This window comes from Camelus ferus, chromosome 11, assembly GCF_009834535.1.
Source record: "Camelus ferus isolate YT-003-E chromosome 11, BCGSAC_Cfer_1.0, whole genome shotgun sequence".
In the NCBI taxonomy this organism is placed as follows: Eukaryota; Metazoa; Chordata; class Mammalia; order Artiodactyla; family Camelidae; genus Camelus; species Camelus ferus.
The window spans coordinates 51819904-51841634 of record NC_045706.1 but is presented as its reverse complement, the minus strand read 5'-3'; the positions used below and the strand labels follow the sequence as shown (position 1 = coordinate 51841634).

At 44.0% G+C, this 21731-nt stretch overlaps 1 protein-coding gene across 2 annotated transcripts in view; it reads right to left on the bottom strand.

Moving 5' to 3' along the window:
- The window catches only part of LRMDA (leucine rich melanocyte differentiation associated), a 1095017-nt gene that overhangs the window by 776337 nt on the left and 296949 nt on the right, over positions 1–21731 (bottom strand). The gene's annotated exons all lie outside the window — the stretch shown is intronic.

The following is a 21731-nucleotide window of genomic DNA, read 5'->3' as shown; positions in this document are numbered from 1 at the left end:
TGTCCCCTGGGAGGTGGTGGCACGTTTATCACAATGCTTGATGAATGGAGGGAGAGGGTGAGAGATGCTTACAGCGAGAAACATGTAATGGATGTTGGCATTTAAAACAGAAAGCAGTGCTGGCTTTAAGTTAATGTTTCACATCCAGGAAGGCTAAATATCTATCGTTTTGATAGATTGCTATAACAGAAACATTAGAGGGGCTCTTTAACACCGTGTTTCAGATCTTCATTACATGAAATTAATCGCAAGTAGAATATCACACCCGATAGGGCTGGGCTCCATGAAGTAGCCAGTCAGTTAGCTTTCTACTAACACAGGAAGGAGTCTAAGGAATAATTTCACCATCTTGCAGCCGGCAAGCACTGTGGGCCAGAGCCACAGAGAATGTTTTCTAGAAATTCTCAATGTAGCCATCACGCCTCTGGAGGAGATAAACAACAGTTTCACAGCTTCCTCCAAAAAGCAACACAATGACCGTACTAAGTGTTAAATGTAGCATCATCAAAGAGCTGAGACTGGACAGAGCTCAAATCCCCATCCTTGGCCAGCCCAAGAAGGGAGAGACCTTGGCAGCCTCCAGACCCATCTGAGGACTTCCACAGAACCATCAGTGTGGGTGAAGATTTCTCCAGAATTATCTTGCAGCCACTTCTCTCGTTACACGGGAGGAACCCTAAAGCTGAGAAGATGGGAAAGGAGGAGGACACAAAGCCCAAATACAGTTAACCACATCAGCTGAAAACAGACATGAGGAAAAATGCCAATCTCCGAGAACAAATATATGTCACATGTCCAAGGAACAGAGGTGCACTCTGGCAACACCTGCTAATGTACACAGGCGCATGCCACCCACCTGTCAAAGAGGCTCCGACGAGTCCATGCCATGGGCCCACTAGCAGAGATCAACATGGACTTCAGCATTAGAGGAGGCACACAGGGAACCCAGGTAAGCAGACAGTGTTCCTTTAACCTCTGCATTCAAAACAGCAAGCAGACTGTCTCCCAGAAGACCCTACAAAACCAATCCCTCTACAAGTTAGCTAGTTACTCAGTAACATCTAAAAATAAAATTTAACCAGCAAAAAACCCTCTTCTGTGTTAGTTTTGACCATAAAACCATCTCAATTCAATTTCACTCCTACAGCGAGGAGAGGGTAGAGCAGGACAGGGCGGCCGGTGAGTCCTTCTAACAACACTTACTGTCCAGCTCTAATATGAGTATTTCCAGAATCATCTTGGCTCTCAATTCCTCCAACAGGGAATTTAGTCCAAAATGAAGCAATCATTTCACCCCACTATACCATTATCTGGGACTTCTGTATCTAAATATGTTTCCTCCTTTGATACTTTTGACCCAATTGAATTTCAGGAATACGTACCTTTCTCAACTGACCTATCGTTCATTCATAGTAACCATAGTTAACATGACTTACTAGGTATTCTTTCACATGATTTATTTTGTATATATTAACATGCTATAAGATAGGTACTTACTATGCCCATTTTAGAGATGAGGATACTGAGGCTTAGGGAGGCAATTTACTACCTTGCCTGCAGTCACATAGCAATTAAGTGGAAGACCTGGGATCTAAAGCCAACAATTTGGGTCCATCAGCCCTGCTTTTAATCCCAACACTATACTGCATAGGTTTTACTTGCTCACTCCACAGGCAATATGAACCCTGACATGTAATCCAAAGAATAATGGTCCCCCAAAAAAACCCTCTAGTGTTCTTGGCCACATGTCTCCCCACCCCCAGTTACTTCTCCCTCACTCCCTACTCCCCATATTCCACAATTAGTATTTCTTTTTCCCCATCTAAACATGTTTTTTTATATAAAAAACAGCCATAAAAAAATCACAGCAAGCACAGAAGTGACCCAAAATATGCAACTTATTATCTTGACCATGCAGGCATGTGTTTGACATCTCAGCCACTGTTCTAGGTTTGGGGAGTTTTGCTTGCCTAGAAGAAAGGGAAGAGATTAACATTTCTGAGCACTCCCTCACCAGGTGCCAGCTCGTATATTCAGTGCTTTCACCTACATCACTGTCCTTAATACCAAAAGCAAACTCACCAACAGTAATGAACAGAATCTCATTTTTCAAGATGAAGAAACACTCAGAGAGGTTAAGTGTCCTGGTCAAGGAGACTCACCTAGGAGTGATGGCGTGCAGACTGAAGCCAAAACCTCATCTGAAGCCGAGGCTATTTCTGCAACAGCGTGCTGGGTAGTAGCTACCCTATCCTTTAAAACCAGAAACCACTCTTGGTTTGTTGTTGTTGTTTTTTCCCCCCCTCTTAGCAGTGAGTCTTTACAGATTTACTGGTTGTTAAATGCTACTGACTCTAGCTAATTCCCAAATTAACTAGATTCCTTTCGGAGCTTGTAAAATGTGCTACACACTCAACTTCCGAATTTAGCATGCAAGATGATGACCAGAGCAGTAAGAATGGTGCAAGTTCCCCGTTAGAACAATGCAATCCTAAAAGCCTCTTTTTAATTTCTACCTTCTTTTATGAGGGCTATGTGAATGAGGACACACCTAGGATACTGCATATTAATTTCAACACAGCTAATACCCAAAATGTCCCACCAATTTACTCTTCACTGACAATGTTAAAAGAAAATGATTTATGCAGATCAATCATCTCGCTCATCAAGTCCTACCCTGACAGCCAGCCTTCATCATTGCTATTTAAAAGGCATTGCTGACAGAAAAGACCGACTCTTTGATTAAGGGCCCTGTCTGGCTAACCTTTTATTTGAAGAATGATTGCCGCTGAGTGACAAATACTTTTCCATTCATTTCAAGGCAAAGATATTGACATTCAAATTCTTGATGGCTACACTGAGCAGATGCCACTGTTGGCAAGAGGCTCGAGAGCAACAGCAGGTAGGCCACGGCTCTGGGGGCAAGGGAGAGAAAAGAATAAAACTAAAACGCACACATACGGGCATTGGCTGAAGATTCTCAACGACTGAAAGCCCCAGGCCTCCCAGCCAGAGCCTCATTCCTCAGTAGTTATCAAAAAACATCTGTTCGTAGCTGCGCCCCAGTTCTCTTCTTAAAAGTGCCCTTGCGTTACCTTGACCCTGCGTGGAACTGCACAGGCAGCAAAGACTAAGAGTAAAAGGAGTTTGGAGCATGCAGTTCCCAGCCCTAGGAAGAAATATCTTCTTCCTTCCCTGCCCCGAATCACGTGATCCCAGCAGACCTCAAGCTAAAATTACTGGTCTCGTGGGACCTGAAGTGACTAAATACAAAATGGAAGAAGCATCTGAAAAATCACCTACAAAAAACAAAACAGGAATATTTTATCCTGTCTGCTAAAGAGAAAGAGGAGGAAGGGGAAAAAATGCAAGAGGCAGGGACTGACAGATAAAAACAGTGACCTTAAGAGACAGAAATTGAAATTTTAAAGAAAAAGGCTATTTTTCTAATTCACTTCAGGCAGATTTCTACCTTGGTCAGTACCACACATATATAATGTAAACACATCCTCACAGCAGGATTATTTTTTTTTTATTGCTTAAATGCAAACTATTACCTTAAAGGGAATGGGGGAAATTATGGCTTAAAGAAGGCTATTTGTGACGAGAGCTAACACAAAGCCTCAAGATTAATCATTTCCAGGAACAAAATGAAAATACCTCAGCAGGTCATCAGTGATTCCTTTTAAATCTTGCCGAGAGGTGAGGGGTGGGTCTCACGTGCTTCACAAGGGACAGGATATCAAAAAAACAAAACAAAACAAAAAAAAACTGTAGCTCTGATCCTCTGACAAATTCCCACAGTGGGCAAGGTGGGGGGACAGCTGAGACACAGGCAGAACCTTTCCCCCTGTCTCCCCGAGGCCCAGGAGGTGACCCAGGCAGCAGAGTGTAGGAAAGGCTTTCAATCCAACCTCCACTAATGGGTTTGAATCCAACCTCCATTGCTTATTAGCTGAGGGACCTGGAGCAAGTTACTGTTCCCTCCCAACCCTGTTCTCCCATCTGCAGAACGGGGATGAGAATGTCTACCACGCAGAATTATTTTGTGGATGTTAAAGCTAGTGTTAAATAAAGCAGCTTCCTCTTGCTTAAACCCCTTACTTAAACGCCTCCTTTCTTCTCTTGGCTAACCTGTTTGTCTGAGAGAGCCGTCCACAGGGCGGATGGGAAGAACACAGGATGGACAGGCACAAGGCTAAGCTCTGACTCCCAGCACAGACACTTACCATCTGTGCAACTGCACAGGCTTCAGGTAAGTTCCACGTTCAAGCTCAACTTGCTCCACGTTAAGGGACAGCAGTCCTGACAGCCTGCTTCCCTCACTGTGTTATAGTGGGGACAAACACAGTAACGTAACATTACAGCACTGAACGCTTTAAATCCGCACAAAAACACTTGCTGCTGCTACTGTTGTTCTCCACAAACGGGATATTGCAACCCATTTTGTTCTTTTGTTCTTGTTTCTCCCATCACTATTTCTCAGGGTGAATAATAAATCAATAATCATAGTATTACCTTTATTCCTTAGAACTACTCGTGGTTGCTTCTCTAGCCATCTCAAAGAAGTACCAAGTGGAATTTGTTTCTTCTGTAACAAAAACTTCCTGGAGGTTATTATGAACCAGACATTCAGACAAGGAGGTGAATGAAAAACACAAAATTCACCCAAGTGGAAAAAAAAAAAAATCCATGGTGCAGCAATACTGAAATCATTTAAGTTAAGTACAGAGGACACTTCGGATGCAACGAGGGAGGGTGTGACTACTTGGGGGAATCAGGGAAGGTTTCACTACAGAGGAATTAGACCTGGGTCTTCAAGGGTGATCAAGTCCCCACCAGGTGGAAAGGAATAAAAAAGTTAGTGGGGAGAGAGAAAAGTAGGTGCAAAGGCATGGAGGCCAAGAGAGATCATGTGCTCTGGCAGGGACAAGGGGAAGTTCAAGACAGCCTACAGATTTCAGACTTACTCCTTTAGGCGATGGGGAGGTTTGAGCTTTAAATTGCCGTGATATGGCCCATGGTTTAGAAACATCATCCCGACGGAAGGCTGGACACACAAACATGTGCCAAGCACCTACTCTGTGCTAGAAATTGGAGGCACAGCAATGAAAAACACTTCATACCCCAACACTCCCCCTGTGAGGGAACTAAATAGTCTTCCTTGCTTCCACGCACTATGAGCAGCAGCCCCACCGGGCAGCACCTGTGGCTTCATGTTTAGCCTCGGAATCTGCCCGTCATACCCACCTTGCTGGTGTGGGTACCTGCTTTCCTGCCTGACCTATTGCCGCATTTGCATGGTGTCTGGTGCAACTACAGGTCACCCACTTGTATGCTGAGAGCTCTGTCGTCTGGCTTTCTGGCCGCCCTCCCTCAGCCAGCCTGCTGTGATCTGCAGTGACCCAGTGGACCACCCAACAGCTCCTGAAATCACCTCTAAAAGTGGGGAGGTATCTATCCAAGCCTCTGCCCCTTGCTCCCTGTAGGTACCCCAGTACAAGTGAGGCAAGGGTGATGCTACGTGTTCACCAAATCAAGTTTCACTGTTCCCTTCCTGGGCACATAGACAACACTGTACAACCTCCCCTACAGTTAGTTTGGGTTCTGGTCAGTATAAGGGAAAAGGATGTAAGCCACTCCCAGGCCTGGCCTTTAAAAACATCTCAGTGCAGATCTTCCGCGTTACTTTCCTAGTTTGCTGTAACAATTACCACACACTTGGCAGCTTATTTATTCCCACTTGGACACCTGAAGTCCAAAATCAAGGTGTTAGCAGGGCCACATTCTCTCCCAAGGCTCCAGGGGAGAATCCTTCCTCCTGGTGACTATCGGCATCCCTTGGCTTGTGATGGCATCGCTCCAACCCTGCTTCTGTCCTCACATGGCCTTCTTTCCTCTTTGTGTCTGTGTCCAGGTTTCACTCTCCTTTCTCTTGGAAAGACACCAGTTTGGAGATTTAAATCTCACTGTAAATCCAATTTAGGATCCACCTCAAGATCCTGAAGGATCCTCTCTCTTACAAGGGCCCTATTTCCAAATAAGCTCACATTTCTGAGGTTCCAGGTAGGCATGAATTTGTCTGAGGGGGGGGGGGTCAATATTCAACCCACCTGACCTCCCAGGCAACCTTGGAAGCTTCATGACCCAGGAAGTACAGTCACCAGATGTCAGAGCCAGGTGCCTGCATGACCATGCGAAGCAGATCTCCCCCTATACCAACCCTCCCTGGGCACAAAAGGTGAGCCTACAACAAACCTTCACCATGTTGAGCCACTGAGATTTCAGGGTTAATCTGTTACCACATGGAGCCCAGCCTGGCTTGGCTGCTACTTCAAGCCTGGTGCCCCTGTCCTGCAATCCAAACAGTGTTTTTGAGCCCAAGGCTAACATGCAGTGTTTTCACTTGGGTTCAATTTTTTCTCAAAAGCCCTTTTAGGCTGCTCTTGCTGAAATGTCCCAGGAATTTCTCCCAGAGCTTTGCTTGGCCAGGATACGACTCTTTGGGAGGCTTCTTGTTTTCCCTGGGTAGTGTCATTAGGCTTTGCTGATAACAGCGCTGTTTTCTCTACTGGTCTCAGAGGACAACGTGGTGGTCAGTGTGAGTTCTCTCTTGCTTTTATTAGGGTAGGAGAGAGGGAGAAAGGGGTCAAATATGAATGTTTTCCAGCGACATTCATCTAGAAGTGAACTAGGGAAAACAGGAGCTCAAGCCCTGTTCTTACAGACGTAGAAGGAGCACCAGGTTTTCAAGTCATGATGACCTGGGTTAAAATTTCCCAGTTTTGGAGTTGTGCAGACTCACAGCTATGAGGCTTGGATTATCACCTTTTATCGCAGAGCCCTCATTTTCTTACCTTTTAAAAGAAAGGGTGGGGGAGGGGCGTTAAACACCACCTGTTCCACCGGGTGGCTGTGAGGATTAAATGATGCTGGGTACTTGTGTAGCTGAATATTCCGTTCTCAGCAGTTACTGGATGAAAGTGAACTTCTCTTGTTCCTATGAACAGGTCACTTTATTCCCACCTGGACCTTCTCCCCTTCCGGCACAAGGTGAAAGCTAAGATGACACGAAACCACGATCTTCAGCGTGGGTCTCAACAACACCCGTGTATGTTCTCCCTTTTCTCTAAGTTCATCCTTTTAGATACAACTAGTCTATCCCTCGGAAATGGCTTACAAGACAGTACAGACTGACCAATCTCTTTAACCACCTAAGTTAGGCCCTTAAATCCTTGATGAGAGTCTATCTCGATCTTCCAACCAGACTGAAAGTTCCCTGGATGCAGGAACTATGCCTTTTCCTGTTTCTCTACTGGTCTCAGTGCTGGTCTCCAGCACTCAGCTCAATGCCAAACTGACCATAGGTGCCTGCTCCGTATTCACCAACCAACTACAGAGAAAATGGAGGAAGGAAAGTTCCCATGAATGAAACAGGATTGGCCTCCAACATCACAGATGCTCACAAATGATTGGGCTAGTATTCCATTTAGCTGATATAGTCACAGAGCAGAGGGAGGGGAGGAGGAGTTGAAACATTTAAGAAATAGATCAAAAAGAGGCAGGATCCAGCTCCACTCTGCGGATTTGGTAGATCCTCCCATAAACCTATCAACTAATGTGTTTATCACCCCCCTTCCCAGCAAAGCTTATTCTCATAGTTGTACAAAGGCATTGTAATAAATTATGTGTTATCTATTGTACAGCATAAGTTACATAATATATACATGTTATATATAAATTTGCAGTACATGTTTATAGCACCTGCTTTGTCCTTGGCACTGATCTACATGTTCTATTACCTATACATTAACTCCTTTAGTCTTCACAACTCCACAACATAGAAGCTTTTGTTATGACCATCTTACAAGGAGGAAACCGAAACCTGGAGTGGTTGATGGGCCCCAAAGCACAAAACGAGTAAGTCACAAGGCCAGGGTCAGATCCCAGCAGCCTGGCCCCAGAGCCCCTGCACTTAGCCATCAGGCCACACTGCCTCTCAAGTAGGGGAAGAAAAATGAGCCTCCAGCCAAGATAGCACCCAGGAGAGGGGCTTGCAAATTAAAAACACTCTCAAGAGACAGCTCCTCAACAAAAGAAACCGGATGCAGGAGCAGGAAACTGAGCTGGCAGCCACAAATGTAAGGGGACAGCCCTATATAAGAGAGAGCTGGTGACAACCCACCTGAATGGTAACAGAAGCCAGATGGAGACAACCCCCTACATGAATGCCTGTGGTCTGAGACGGGACTCACCCATGACTTCAGGGCCCAGCAGCAGCATCTGAGGGCCCAGGAACACACAGCTCTGGCATAATGAAGACAAAGGATACAGAAGGGCGTGGGGAGAGACTCCAGGAAGCCTCGATGGGTGTGCTTTGAGCTTCACATCTTTCATGTACAAACTGCTAGGGCAAGAGACAGCCAGCTTTCCCACCAGCCCTGTGCAGCTCAGCAACTCCCACTCCATGCTTGTTTACCATTACTGAATAGATCACTTCGGTTTCCTCCAGCTTTGGCCCTGCTCCACCGTAAACAGAGGAATAAACCAGGCCTTCGCACTCGAGGCTGTCATCAAAAGCAGAGAGGGCCACGGCGTTCTCTCCCAGGCTCTGCAGCCCTCGCGGGCAATGTCCCCTCCTCCCTCCTTAAGCATACCGGAATGAGCAATAGTTGACGGTTGATTCTTTCATCTCCGCAGCTTTGAAAACCTCAAACATCGTATCAGATCTACAACAAAGAGCAGGGACTTCAGGGGTTGACAGCACGGCCATAATTAAAGAAGACCATCAATAAGCTGCCATGTAAAACAAAACCACGCTATAGCTGCTCCAAAACCAACTGTTTACCTTTCAGACATTTCTATGCAAAGGTTTAAACAGGTGCATATAAGCAAACAGGAGATAGGAACTTTTCTTCTCTTTTAAGACAGAGTAATGTACAGCACGCTACCCCCTTGCCAATGGTGTCCAAATAATCTACTCCAAGGAACTAATCCCTGGTAACTGATAAGACCAGGAATCCAAAAAGAGCACTGAAAATATCCCAGGTACGCTGCCAAAGATGAAATGGGAAATCATCCAAAAACTGCCATCTTCAGTTCCCTCTGGCCCCTGGACCTCCGTTTCCCCCTGTTAAAATAAGGAGGTTACATTTCAGGCTCACGTTGACATGCAGGTGCTTTTCTCCCAGACTAGTCCAGTAGACAGAACAGGAAAACTCAAAACTGTCTTAGAGGAGGACCAGCATCCTCTTGCCCCACTATGCCTCCAAAAGATTTCTAGAATTCCAAGAACCACTGAAGTGAATCACCTCTCTCAGTTCTTTCCAGGACCAAAGTTATATGATTCTCAAGAAGGAAAAAATAAAAAATAAAGAGGGGGCAAAACACTGGTTTTATCCTCGGTCCGCCGTGTTTGTCTCACTGTTCAGCATCTAAGCAACGCTGAGTCAATGGTCTTAAGTCCATGAATAATAAAAAGCTTTAAATAGCTTCTCTGATTCTCTTTGAGTTTTGGGCAGGGCAAACTATAGAAAAAGCCAAGAGAAAAAGGCAACATTAAAACAAATCATAAGCCTCCATTGGACAAACTGAACTCTGCAGCTGTGTATCCTCAGCAGCCAGTGTCCTGGCTCCCAGGCAGGTCTGAGGTGAGCACAAGAGATGTGCTCCCACGTGGTTCGTCTGCCTTGGAATCTTACGCCAGCTTCCTGAAGCCTGGGCTCGTCCTGTTTCCAGTTCTACCTATGCTGGAGACTTCCATGGGTTTCTGGAGCCTCTGAATAGTAAGTCCCTTCAAAGATAGCCAGGAACTTGGTCTGCTTTGAACGAGGCCAGAAGAACTGAAGTGGGAACAAGGGGACTTTCTGTGGCATCACCAAGAGATTGCTCTGGATCCACTTGGCAGACACCCCACTCACTGGAGTCTGGGAGGTTTCCTCATGTACAAGGGCTGCTAATCACCTCACCGTACAACTCACATGTGGTGGGAGGACCAATGGGCCAGGGTCACACTGGCTGTGCTTAAGGCCCTGCATGGGACACCATGACTCATTATATTGACTACTGGCAAATTCTAATACCTGAAGATACACCATCATTAAGTACAAACAGTTGTCACTTATATGTTTGCAGACCAAAGATCTTAAAAGTGTGGAACAAGAGCAAAATCTCCAGTGCTTGTTTGGGACAGAACAAAAGCATGGCAAAGGCTGAATCTGACCTCTTCCTATAAAAATAATATGCAGAATCCTTGACTGGTCAGACCTGATTTCATTGTTGGGCCTCGCTCAGTGGGGAGCCCCAAAAGAATCTCCAAAGAGAAAGATCAAATCACAAAGCAGCTGACTTCTGTGAAGGAGGTGTCCCCGATGACAAGGTCAGAGCCTGATGAAGGTAGATAAATCGTGCTTCCTGCGTGAGGCTGGGCCACAGGCCCTCCTCCACCCTTCCCACCTCTGCTTCTTGAGAGCCCTGCTTCCTTCTAGCCTGGAGAGCTCCATTTTGAAAACAATGACTCTTTATGGCAAGCTTTCATCCCAGCTTAAGTTCTGAAAAATCAAAGAGCCAATATGTCTGAGCTGGAGAAAGCATCTCTCAGGAATCTGGGAACACTGCCTTGAGTGGTTTGTATTTAGTGGTAATATCTTCTCCTTTGGCTTGTCAGATTTTCTTGCTGTTTTCAGAATGAAACCAGATATAAATAAAGCAAAAAAAAAAAAAAAAAAAAAAGCGCTTGAGATGGGCTACGGATCCCTGGTTTATTTTTGGAGTCGGGAAGCCACACGGTTTTCCGAGCGTGGTTACGTTAGGCTAATGTGCTTTGTCATAAATTTACTATATCCTTCTGCTTGTCTATAAAACAGTCTGCTCCTCATCTTTCTAAACTTGGCCTGGATACAGAACTTTTAACTTAAAATATCTAACAATATGTCATCTCCCCAGAAGACTCATGACAGCTCTTTCTAAGATACATAATATTATTAATTGTTTTTGAGTGTAATTGAACTGTTATGAATCTCAAAAGTATAAAAATGACACTGAGCCATCAACAGCTCTTGAAACATTATATACACGAAAGAAGAAATACTAACAAGTCCAACAGTACTCATAATTTCAAAATTATACCCTTTGAAGCCAAAATGACATGAAGAGAAACAGAAAGAATGTACGAACTTAAAATTGCAATGCTTGAAAATATTACACTTACCTTCTGATAAAAATTAAGTGTGAGCTAAATTATTTTTTATGTTTGCAGTACTGTCAAACAATGTGCTGTCTCCTCAAACTATTTAAAGAGCTATGGCTGGAGTGTGTGGAGAGGCTTCGCACGATACAAACAATGCTGAGCAGGGGAACAACCTGATTTACTTCAATTTCCTCCGATTCATTCAGAGTTTACTGAGCACCTGCAGAGTTCACACCGTACTATGTATCACGGAGAATGAAATTGAAGATGCAGACTAACTAAGCCTCAGAGGAGCTTACAGACTTGCTGCGGGGACCAGAGAAGTACATAAAATCTTAAAAATAATGGGGAAAAAAATTCCTTCATTAAATATTCAAATGAAAGTTCTGGTGATCATATGCAAGGTTAGAGCAGGAAGAACTCCATGTGAGCCAGAGGGTCTGGGGTTGCTCTACTTAAGAACTAGAATTTCAGCTGGATCCTGAAGACAGACTCAAACTTGGAAAGATACTGTCAACTGAAAAAAAAAACAAAAAAGCACAACCTCAAGGTTGAGAATTCTGTTTTATCTGGCAGACTTTCTGAGGACTTCAAGCCCAGGAGACAGCCTCTCAGATAGTTTTAAGGGATTGCTCCAAAAAGACAAGGGAGGAGCCAGGATATATAGAAGGTTTTGCAAAGACCAGTTAGTCAGAACATCAAAAAAGTACTATTAATTAAAAAAAAAAAAGAACCTGGTATCTCAAGTTAAGGAATTTAGTGCTTTCCTGTGTATAGGAAGATGCAAGAGTCTGGGCTCACCGAAATCATCCCTTTGATATATGCACGTTGGCTCTCTAGGGCCAGTATCCTGGCTTCTCATCCTGGGTGCCCTCTGGGTACAGCTAGGGGGTGGCTGCAGTAGCTCAGGGCTTGGCCGGGAGCATCCTAATTGCATCCTGAGTTCCCTCAGGACTTATGGACAGGTAAGCTACAAAGTGCTGGCTTGATGGCTGCAACATCCTTTGTTTACTAAAGACAGCAGGCAATGTTTTCCATTCACAATAGAGAATAAAGAAGCACCAATACTGTTTATAGTACAAGAGGGAGCTTCAATAACGCCCAAAGGCTTAGCAAATATGGAGGAATTGTGAATTGACAACGCATAAGAACTTGCCTTTGTTAACAAAAGAAGTAATCCAAACAAAGGCCCAGACCCCAGGTTACCCACAACTCAACAACACGAAAAGCATTCATTTGATTTTTCCTTCCCAATTGTTTCCTACCCTGCATCCTAGGGTCCCCCCTGACTTGGAATTCTGAGTTCCCAGGGTCCCTTTCTCACTAGACTTGCTTCACAAACCCAAACAGGAGGGACTCTACTGGGTTCATGATGCCACAGACAAACTTCCTGCCCCTGGCTCCCAGGACTGCGGGCATTTTAAGAGCCCATCAAATCAGCCAAAACTGAAAGTGGTCTCTCCCTTCATCTACATAGCATATTACAACCTTTATACTGTAGCCTCTGTGCTATCCCCAGATCGGTGGTTCTCAACCTGGGGTAACTTTGCCCCCAGGGGACATTTGGCAGTATCTGGAGATGCTTTTGTTTTGTCACAAAGGAGAGGAGGATGTGTTTCTAGTGGATAGAGACCAGGAATGCAGCTAAACTTCCTACAATGCATAGGGCAGCCACCCACAACAAAGAATTTTCAGCCCAAAATGTCAATAGCGTTAAGGTTGTGATGCAATGAATATTCACATTCACAACATTTTCTGACCAAATTTATTTTACAAGATGGAGCACTTTTTTTCTTAAACTTGACCTTGACCCAACAAGGGTCAAGGAGGCTCAGCCCGACTTCCAAGGTGCTTTCTAGGGCCTGATCCATGCAGCCCCAAAGTATCCACTCCACTGGTTCTTAACCCGTAAGAGGAGTTCATTGAGGAGAGGGAGCCCTCTGGCTATGAAACATATCCTCTGCTCAAGCGAATCATACACTCATACCTAAACCCAACCAGATATGAAAACTAACGTATTTTGTACCCTTTGTGCCTTTCCAAAGCTAGACACACTTCACATACTTAAATTTTAATATGGAGGAAACACATTATCCAAGTATTTGCTACTTGAGTACTTCCAGTTTTAAGTTTGCATAGGGAAACAAAAGTCCTAACATCAAAGATTCACTTATGAATTGACCATTTATAAAAATGGTTCCCACTGAAACACCCCTTCCAAGTAGTATCCAGCCCTGATGGATCAACAGTTTAATCCTGTCCAACGGTCAAAGGTTATATAACCCTCGGTGCAAATCAACTGTAAAATGAAGAGGAGACTTTGGCAAAACATGTGGGGTTTCATCAACTCAACTGAAGTGACATCAGAGAAATGCTCACATTATACTCAAAACCATTGATTTTGCAAACTCAGACCAACCAAGAAAGAGAAAATAAGAGGATAACAATAGTTTTATTAGACTGATATAAATATCAAAGAATTAAGAAAGGCTCTTAGAAAACTGAAGGCCTAACTTTGCAAGAAAAACAAACAAAAGGCTCTGATAATTGTACAAAAAAAGCAAGTGTGAAGTAAAAAATAATATGGTGCCAGTATGCAATTTTATCTGAAAAATTATGGGAAAAAATTCAACTGTTGACTTTTTTGTTCCAAGAATTGGACCATAGTTGCATTTACAATTGAAAATGTTTTTGATATAAAATAGATGCATAATTGTAAGTTTCAGCTTTCAAGATTAAATCCCCAATTTCCCTCTGCATTTGCTGTTACATTTTGCTCTCCATTTAGGCTGGTCCACCTCAGGTGAGCCTTCTCCAGTGCCAATTACCTTCACACCATGGGTCTCCTCTGGAAGATCCTGGCCACCCAAAGCAAAAGCAGAACTACAAGACAGGCTAAATCCCTTTCCAGTCCCACCTCGTAGCCAAACTTGCCTTTCCCAGATGGGGTGATTCTTCCTGGAAGGGCCCAGCAGCCTCCCTCACCTCTGTCTGACAACCACAACTGATTTCCAAAAAGTGAAGACTACAAGGTATAAAAGTCTGAAAGCACAAGATCCACATTCAAATCCCACTGCTCTTAGAATAAAATTCCCACTCCCAGCCAGAGCCCATCAGACCCTGAGTAATCTGGACCCCACCTGCCTCTTCATTTAAACCTCCTTCAACTTCTTCACCCTCTTTAACAAGGCACACAGTTATCTCTGGTCCTCAAACTCACCAAACCTTTTCCTACCCGGTAGCCTTTGCACATGCTGTCCCATTGTCTGGAATGCTTTCCCCCAGTTCTTTCCAGTCTGATCCCCAAGTATCAGTCTATTTTTTTTTTCTCACCAGTCTATTTAAAGTACCCTCAATATTCTACCCGTACTTAGTAGACACTGAAAAACTATTTGTTAAATGGATGAGTAGTGGATAGATAGATGAACGGATGAATAAATGGATGGATGGATAGATGGATGGGTGGAGTTAATTTGTGGGGAGAGTCTTTCAATATCTACTGTCAATCGCCATTGTTCCCTCAGGCCATTTTCCAAGCAATTGTTTCTCTCCCTTGGATCATTTGAGATTGAATCAGTGAGTCCAGAGCTGAGCAGGAAAGAGCCTGATTAAGGTCACCGCACCAACCCCCAGGGGTGGTTCCTATCATCCATTTTCTCATGCTCGTGTCAAGTCTTGCTTCCAGCCCCTCCAGGGGCAAGGCTTCTCTTATGTCCCCATGGATATGTCCACACACTCTGCCCGTTGTGAAACTGGTCCTGATTTTCCCAGCCTAGATTCCTCTCTGCTTAACTTCACCCCATTAGTCACCACTCTCTCCCTCTGGACTACAGCAAACAACAACTCTGTGGAACTCACGTTCTCCCCCTGGCTTCCCACACCTTCCCAGTTTCACACCCTACTCCTTGATGAAATAGCATGGCATGAACCATGCAAGAGGAGTTTACACAAATGGTCTGAATTAGAACTTGGTTAACGCCAGCCTCACCTCACCCACCCATCTCTCTCTCATCCATCATGCCTTTGCCCCATTCCCTCTGCCTCCAATTGGTTTTATTTTCCCATTACACAATTCTTTCAGAACAGTCCTCTGCTGGAATATAAACACCAAGTTTCTGGAAGGCTACACAAGAGTTTTTCATGACGGTGGCCTCTGGAGAAGGGAGGGTTGTGGGGCAAAAGAGATTTTTTTGCTGTTGTTGCTACTTTTTGGTGCTATTTGCATTTTTAAACTGTGTGCATTTGCAAATATTGTTTTAAGTGTGGTAAAATACACCTAACAAAATTTTCCATCTCAACCATCTTTAAATATACAGTTCAACACTCACATTGTTGTGCAACCACGGCCACCAGAGATACAACTTTTTCCATTAAAATGTTTTAATTAAATGTTTAAAGTGCAGTCCTTCATAAAGGAGCTCTACAGAAGGGAAGAATCAGGACTAAGGATGCTATAGCTGGCATAAGCAATTGAAAACAAGTATTAATGTCACCTAGCCATTTTTGAGATATTAAAAACTTTAAAAAGAGGGTGATGGGTCTTTCATAAAAAAGAAAAATAAAGGGAGAGAAGGAATAAAATACCAAAAAAAAAAAATCTGAAAAATACAGTTCCCCACAGACACATTATTTATAATAATGATGGACCAAAATAAGTATGTGCATTTTCAGTCAAGTATAGAGAACAGACATCTGAACAAAACTGAATTATGGCTATCACAGCAGTTTGTGGAAAAAAAATGATTAGCTTTATTACTACAAAAGTAGTTTGAATAGGAGTCTTCCAGCTGTTAAATCTGATCATCAGAATGCTGCCAATTTTCTCTGCCACATCATCTTTTTTGTGCAGTGGGGAACTTGTTGCAATTAAGGGATTTTCTCACTTCTTAATAATTCTCAGATTTGGAAGGTTTTTCTTGTAACTATCCAAGTAATGGTGTCATGCTCAGCTCCTTTTATATAATTTTATGACTTGCTGGAAGTGGCAGAGACTTGCCACACAAAAGGATGGTGATTGTGTGTGTCTCTGCTAGCTGTGCTCCAGGTTAAATTTCCCAGTTCTGACAGCATGAAGGCTGCAGCAAACCTCTGATTGCAATTTCTGCCATCAAAACACTCCCTTAAATCCCACATGTTTCATAGGACAAGCACACTGTGCCCGTCCCTGATGGGTTCCAGCTTCCATTAAGTCTGACTTCTCCTTGGAGTAAGTGTTCTTTCAGCACTGATATCTCAGTTCTGAATTGCAGGCACTGGCTGATTCAAGAAAGGCTAGATATCTGAAAAAGAGGGTGTCTAGGAGACCAGTTCTGTTTAGTAATTAAAAAAAAAAAACAAAAAACAAACCCTGAAGCATTTTTAGTTTGCAACTCACAATGGTCCTTACACATTTGTTCCAAATCCCTCTCCTTCTCTACTCCCTGCCCCATGCACGATCACACTGTACTACAACACAGCTGCTTTTTACACGGAAGAACCCCCAGCAAGCCACCCGGCTATCACAGTTGATACTCTGACCTAACTGTAGACTAGTCTAGGTTCCGTGAGGTTAATTTAACATAACAGAAGCTGAGACTGAGGGGTCACAATCAGAGAATAGGAACAAAACTGGGAGAAATATCCATGTGTCTGACGTTAGCTCAAGACTCTGAAACGGTACACGAACAGAAAACTAAAAATACTAGCATCATGCCAGGAGTAACATGCTGAACTAGGATCGGGGGTATTTACATTCAAATTCTAACTTCAACGTTTACTAGCTAGATGTCTTACATTAAGTTGCAACCTGATAGTTCCTCTCCCTATATAATGGGGTGATTATTACCCACCCAGTGTGCAAGGTTCTTAAGGGAATAAAACAATGACAACGCACAGTAGAGAAACTACGAAGGATATGTGTACAGTAATTTGTCCCTTTTCTGTTCTTAGTGGTGTATCAGTGGGGGGAAATGCACTGCCCAATACTGATGTCAGTCTAGCTAAGTGCTATGTGAGGTTCCTACAGCTGCCATAACGGACCACCACAAACTTGGTGGGCTCCGACAACAGAAAGGTATTCTCCCATGGTTCTGGAGGCCAAAATCAGTGCCATGGGGTCAAAATCAAGATGGCAGTGGGGCCACTCTCCCTCCAGAAGCTCTACGGGAGAATCTGTGCCTTGCCTTTTCCAGCTCCTGACACCTGCCAGCGCTGCTCGGCCCACAGCCCCCTCCCTCCAGCCTCCCAGGCCAGCGGCTTCATATCGCCTTCTCTTCTCTATATGGGTCAAATCTCCCTCCGCCTCCCTCACAAGCATACATGCGATTAATTTAGGATCAACTCAGATAACCCAGAACAATCTTCCTGTTTCAAGGACCAGAAATTAACACCATATAAGGTAACACTTACAGGTTCCAGAGACTAGGACCTGACACTGTGGGGGAGGGCATTTTAAAGCCCACCATAGATATCAAAGATGGAAAGTACAAATAAATCAGGAAAAGAAGCTTAATAAGCAACTTCTAAAAAATTCTAATTACTCCTTGAAGTAGAAATCACATTAAGCTTTTTGCCTAATTTACACTGGGGTACGAGTGAGCGATACCAGTCTTCCTGGCAGTAGTAAGACAGAGCCGTTAAATGGACATGAATGTGGCTTAAGAAATAAAACCAGAAGGATGAGCCTAGCAGAAGACCTAGCAGGTGCATGGGAGCCATGCATAAGGCAGTTAGAAAAGCATCTGGACCCCAAGGAGGGGCTCAGAAGAGGCAGACCACCTCCCTCTCACGTTCTAACTTATCTGAGAGCCATTTCCATGCACCAGCCACAAGGGAAATGAGAAACTGCCTACCAAACATCAGTCTGTAGGTCCATTCTTTCAGCCCCTTCAACAGATGCTTATCGAGCATGTACTAGGTGCAGGGCACTACCGACAGCACTGGGGAGGAAGCAGCCGATCAAATGGATAAAAATGCATCCTCTTGGGAGGCCCACATCCTCATGAGAGTTAAGTCACTCCAACACAGCAACTGTTCTTAGAGGACCTACTACGTGTCAGATACTTTGGTGTACGTGACAGAATCTATTCCTCTACCGAACTCACTTTGCAAAAGCAAGTCAGTGCTATTTCTGGAAAAGTGGCCTGTATCCTGTGAAGTGGACACTCAGTCCTCCAAGAGATCCATCCTGCTGAAGGTCAGGGTAGAACCCAGAGCACTCGGACAAGCCCCCTCCTGGGGGGAAGGCATTTTTTAGGCTATGGAGTGGTACCGGGAGCCACCCTGTTCTACCTCCTCACCTTGTCAACCTCACATAACAGATCCTGAGAGCTCCTCCTGTCTCTCTGATTACATACTCCATGCTTCCCACAGGAGGGATGCATGATTAAGTGGCATTCAATCTTCTCTGCTGGGTGATGTCAGGCTTGGCGGCATCACCACACAGAGTGGGCACCCCAGTGGCTGGAGGGGGAGCCATTCTGAGCAAGTGAAGAGTGGGGATGCAGGGGCAGAAGAGGAGAGGGGAAGGCAGCTCCTTTTCATTCTGCATGTGAGCCTCTGTGGGTCCCATAAATTCCTCTGCCCTGTATATTTCACTCAGCTGTCTAAATGAGGTTTGCTCATATAGCCACCACTGTGCAGAATCAATCATGCCCTTCTGCACAGAATGTTAATTGCATCCCTCTCAGAAAAAAAAAAAATTGGGGCATACTGCAGAGACCTTAGAAGAAATTCCAAACCATTTTTTTTTTTTCAAATTTACAATACTTTTTAAATTGCCATATGAAGTAAATAGTCACCAACTCAGGCGTGATCCAGCTGCAACCCAGGTGCCTTTTTCAAGGCTGGGGAGAGAAATATTAAGAAACCTCTTTGCACTTCCATCAGTTGTTCCACACAACACTTCCAGAGTCAGCTGCCGAGCTGCCTGAATAAAGAAGCTGGTAGCACTCCCAGGAACGAGCATTCTGGCTAACTCCACACAAAACATCCCATTCAAAATAACCTGGGCTGCAAATCTCCATTTGTATCTGGCAGGGGTTGACTTGTCTAAGAGGTAGGAAAGGAAAAGGAAAACAACTAACAGAATCATCTCCTCCTCCCCATTCCTTATAACCAAAAGCAGTCAATATAGGAGGCTGCCCATTACCAAAGTAAAATTTTAAGTATCTGAGAGACAGCTGGAAAAGTCTGTATCAAGTCACCATTTAAGGGGCTAGAACTCAACAGTCATGTCTGTTTCAGGGAATCTTACTTTTTATTCTATAGAGGTCACATTATTAAACCACAGATCATGAGATTAGGTGCTTAAAGAGGGCAGAGATGCTCTGAAAACACACACACACACACACCTCTTTGCATGATGGGCAAAGAGCTGACTCCCTAGCCAGAGCCTTCAAGGATCCCACTGTTTCCAAAAAGACCGGATGGACACTGTGACAACCACACTGCCTCCCACATTTTGGGAACATGTGAAAAATACGGTATGCTGCTTGCTGGTATGTGGTCCGAGATGACTCATAAATCTTCCTTTATCTCCTTCGTGGTGTTAGCAGAAAAGGATGAGTTGCTTTTTTCCATCTCATTCTCCCGTCTATCTGTCTGTTAGCCGTGCCCTTGAGCAAAGATTACTGATGCCCTGCCTTTGATATATGACACATCACCCGCAGCAGCTTTTCATCAAGTGAATTAACCTGGAAAAATGCAAACCCACCTGCCAGTTGCTTCCAAACTTTGCGCAATTCCTTTGTGTACTTCCTCTCTAGTGTGCATCAGGCAGGAAGGCAGCAAGGGCAAGCTCAAGAAATATGGAAAATTAAGAGAATCTAAACTGGAGGCTCTGGGAAATAACTCACCGCTGGACTCAGCGGCTTTTGCATAAAGACTTTAGGGAGGGGTTGAAACTAACAGCCCTGGCTAAGCCACACTTTAGGATTGCTTTGCACCTGAGCTGGAAAATGCCATTTTCCCCCCGTCATTTACTCTGTGTGTCTGGAATAATGACAAGAGCCTTGGCAGCCGTTGATGACATGGTTACAGAAACTATTTGGTGATTTCTAATCAATAATCTAGACGGGCTGAGGGGGATCCTGGAGCAGGAAGGAGCAGGCAGACAGGAGAAATAGGGAGAAAGTGAGAGGCTCAGTCAGGGATGAGGGAAACTGAAGAGAAGGGAAAGCAAGGCTGAAATGAGTCTCAATCCTGCCAGCCTCTCCCACCACTGGGTTCACTGACAATCAGTTTTGGAAGCCTCCAGATTATCATGCAAGAGTAAATGTAGGTAGCACTTTGGTATCTTGAAGGAACTCCCAGTCCACACATTCTAACACAAAGCACTTCAGAAAGTATCAAGTTGGCCCCCCCACGTTGTCCAGCTAGAGAGAGGTGAGGGTCACAGAGTGCCCCTGGCCCATTCAAGGTCATACAGCTAAGCAAGGTGGGACCAGGGTGGGAACCCAAGCTCCTCAATTCTAAGGCTTTATCCAGTACAACACATGACCTTCCAACTAGACTTAGTTCCCCCGACTTAGCCCACCCCCACTCCCCAGAAAATAAACATTTATACTGACTTGAAACTGGATAGAATTTGTCGCATGGTGGAATGAGAAAGATTTCTAAGCTAGGACAAAACTAGACTGGGTATCTCTTGTTTACCCAAGTAGCAAACGTTTTTCTCACTCTCATCCTTGATTCTGATAATAAAGCAGTTATTCTTTTCAAGGTGACACCCACTGTGTGTGACTACTTGAAGGCTTGTGATGAGATCTTCCTGTAATATATTCTTAAGGAAAAAAAACTAAAATCCAAAGAGCCCAAACTATCAATCACAATTTCTTGCCCACATTCTAGTTTTCAGGGAAAGTTACAAAGACTGGGTTTGTTTTTTAAGGGCATTATTAAAAAATCTGTCTTTGGGTAGTCCTGGGCTTGGGACACAGGCAATCCAACCTTCTACACCTACATTTATATTTCTGGCCAACATGAACAGATTTTCTGAAATGGCTCTGAAATCTTTCATTGTCAAGGAAAGATTAAATTTTATTATCCACTATTCTTCCTAAGGAAACAAAGGACAGTACTGGATTTTAGAAAGACTTTTCACAAATAAAACTTGAAGGGAAAGTGGTGTCTTGTAGGCATCAGTCAGGAAACTAAATTATCCAAGACACCCTGTTTCCTGAGCATTCTGGCGAAGTTTGAAAATTGAAATAAGAACAGGATAATGTATGCACACCCATTGGCTGATTAAAATAAAATAGATTTCCATGCCCTCAGGGAGTCCGTTTCTTTGCTGGTAGGAAGAAATAAGGCTTCTTTTCCTTCTGGTCAAACTAATATTTGCCCATAAAATGGTGCCTCCCTGGCAAAGACAGTGGTAGAAAGTGGATGAACAGATTACCTTGGAGTTTCTGACAAATCTAGTTATAGTTGGGACCATATAAAGTTATCAATAAGATAACAAAAACACCTAAAATTTTTTGAGAGCTTACTATGGACTGGTCTAATAACTTAGTCTGTGTTGTATCACTTAATGTCCCCAACGATCCTGTAAGAAAGATACTCT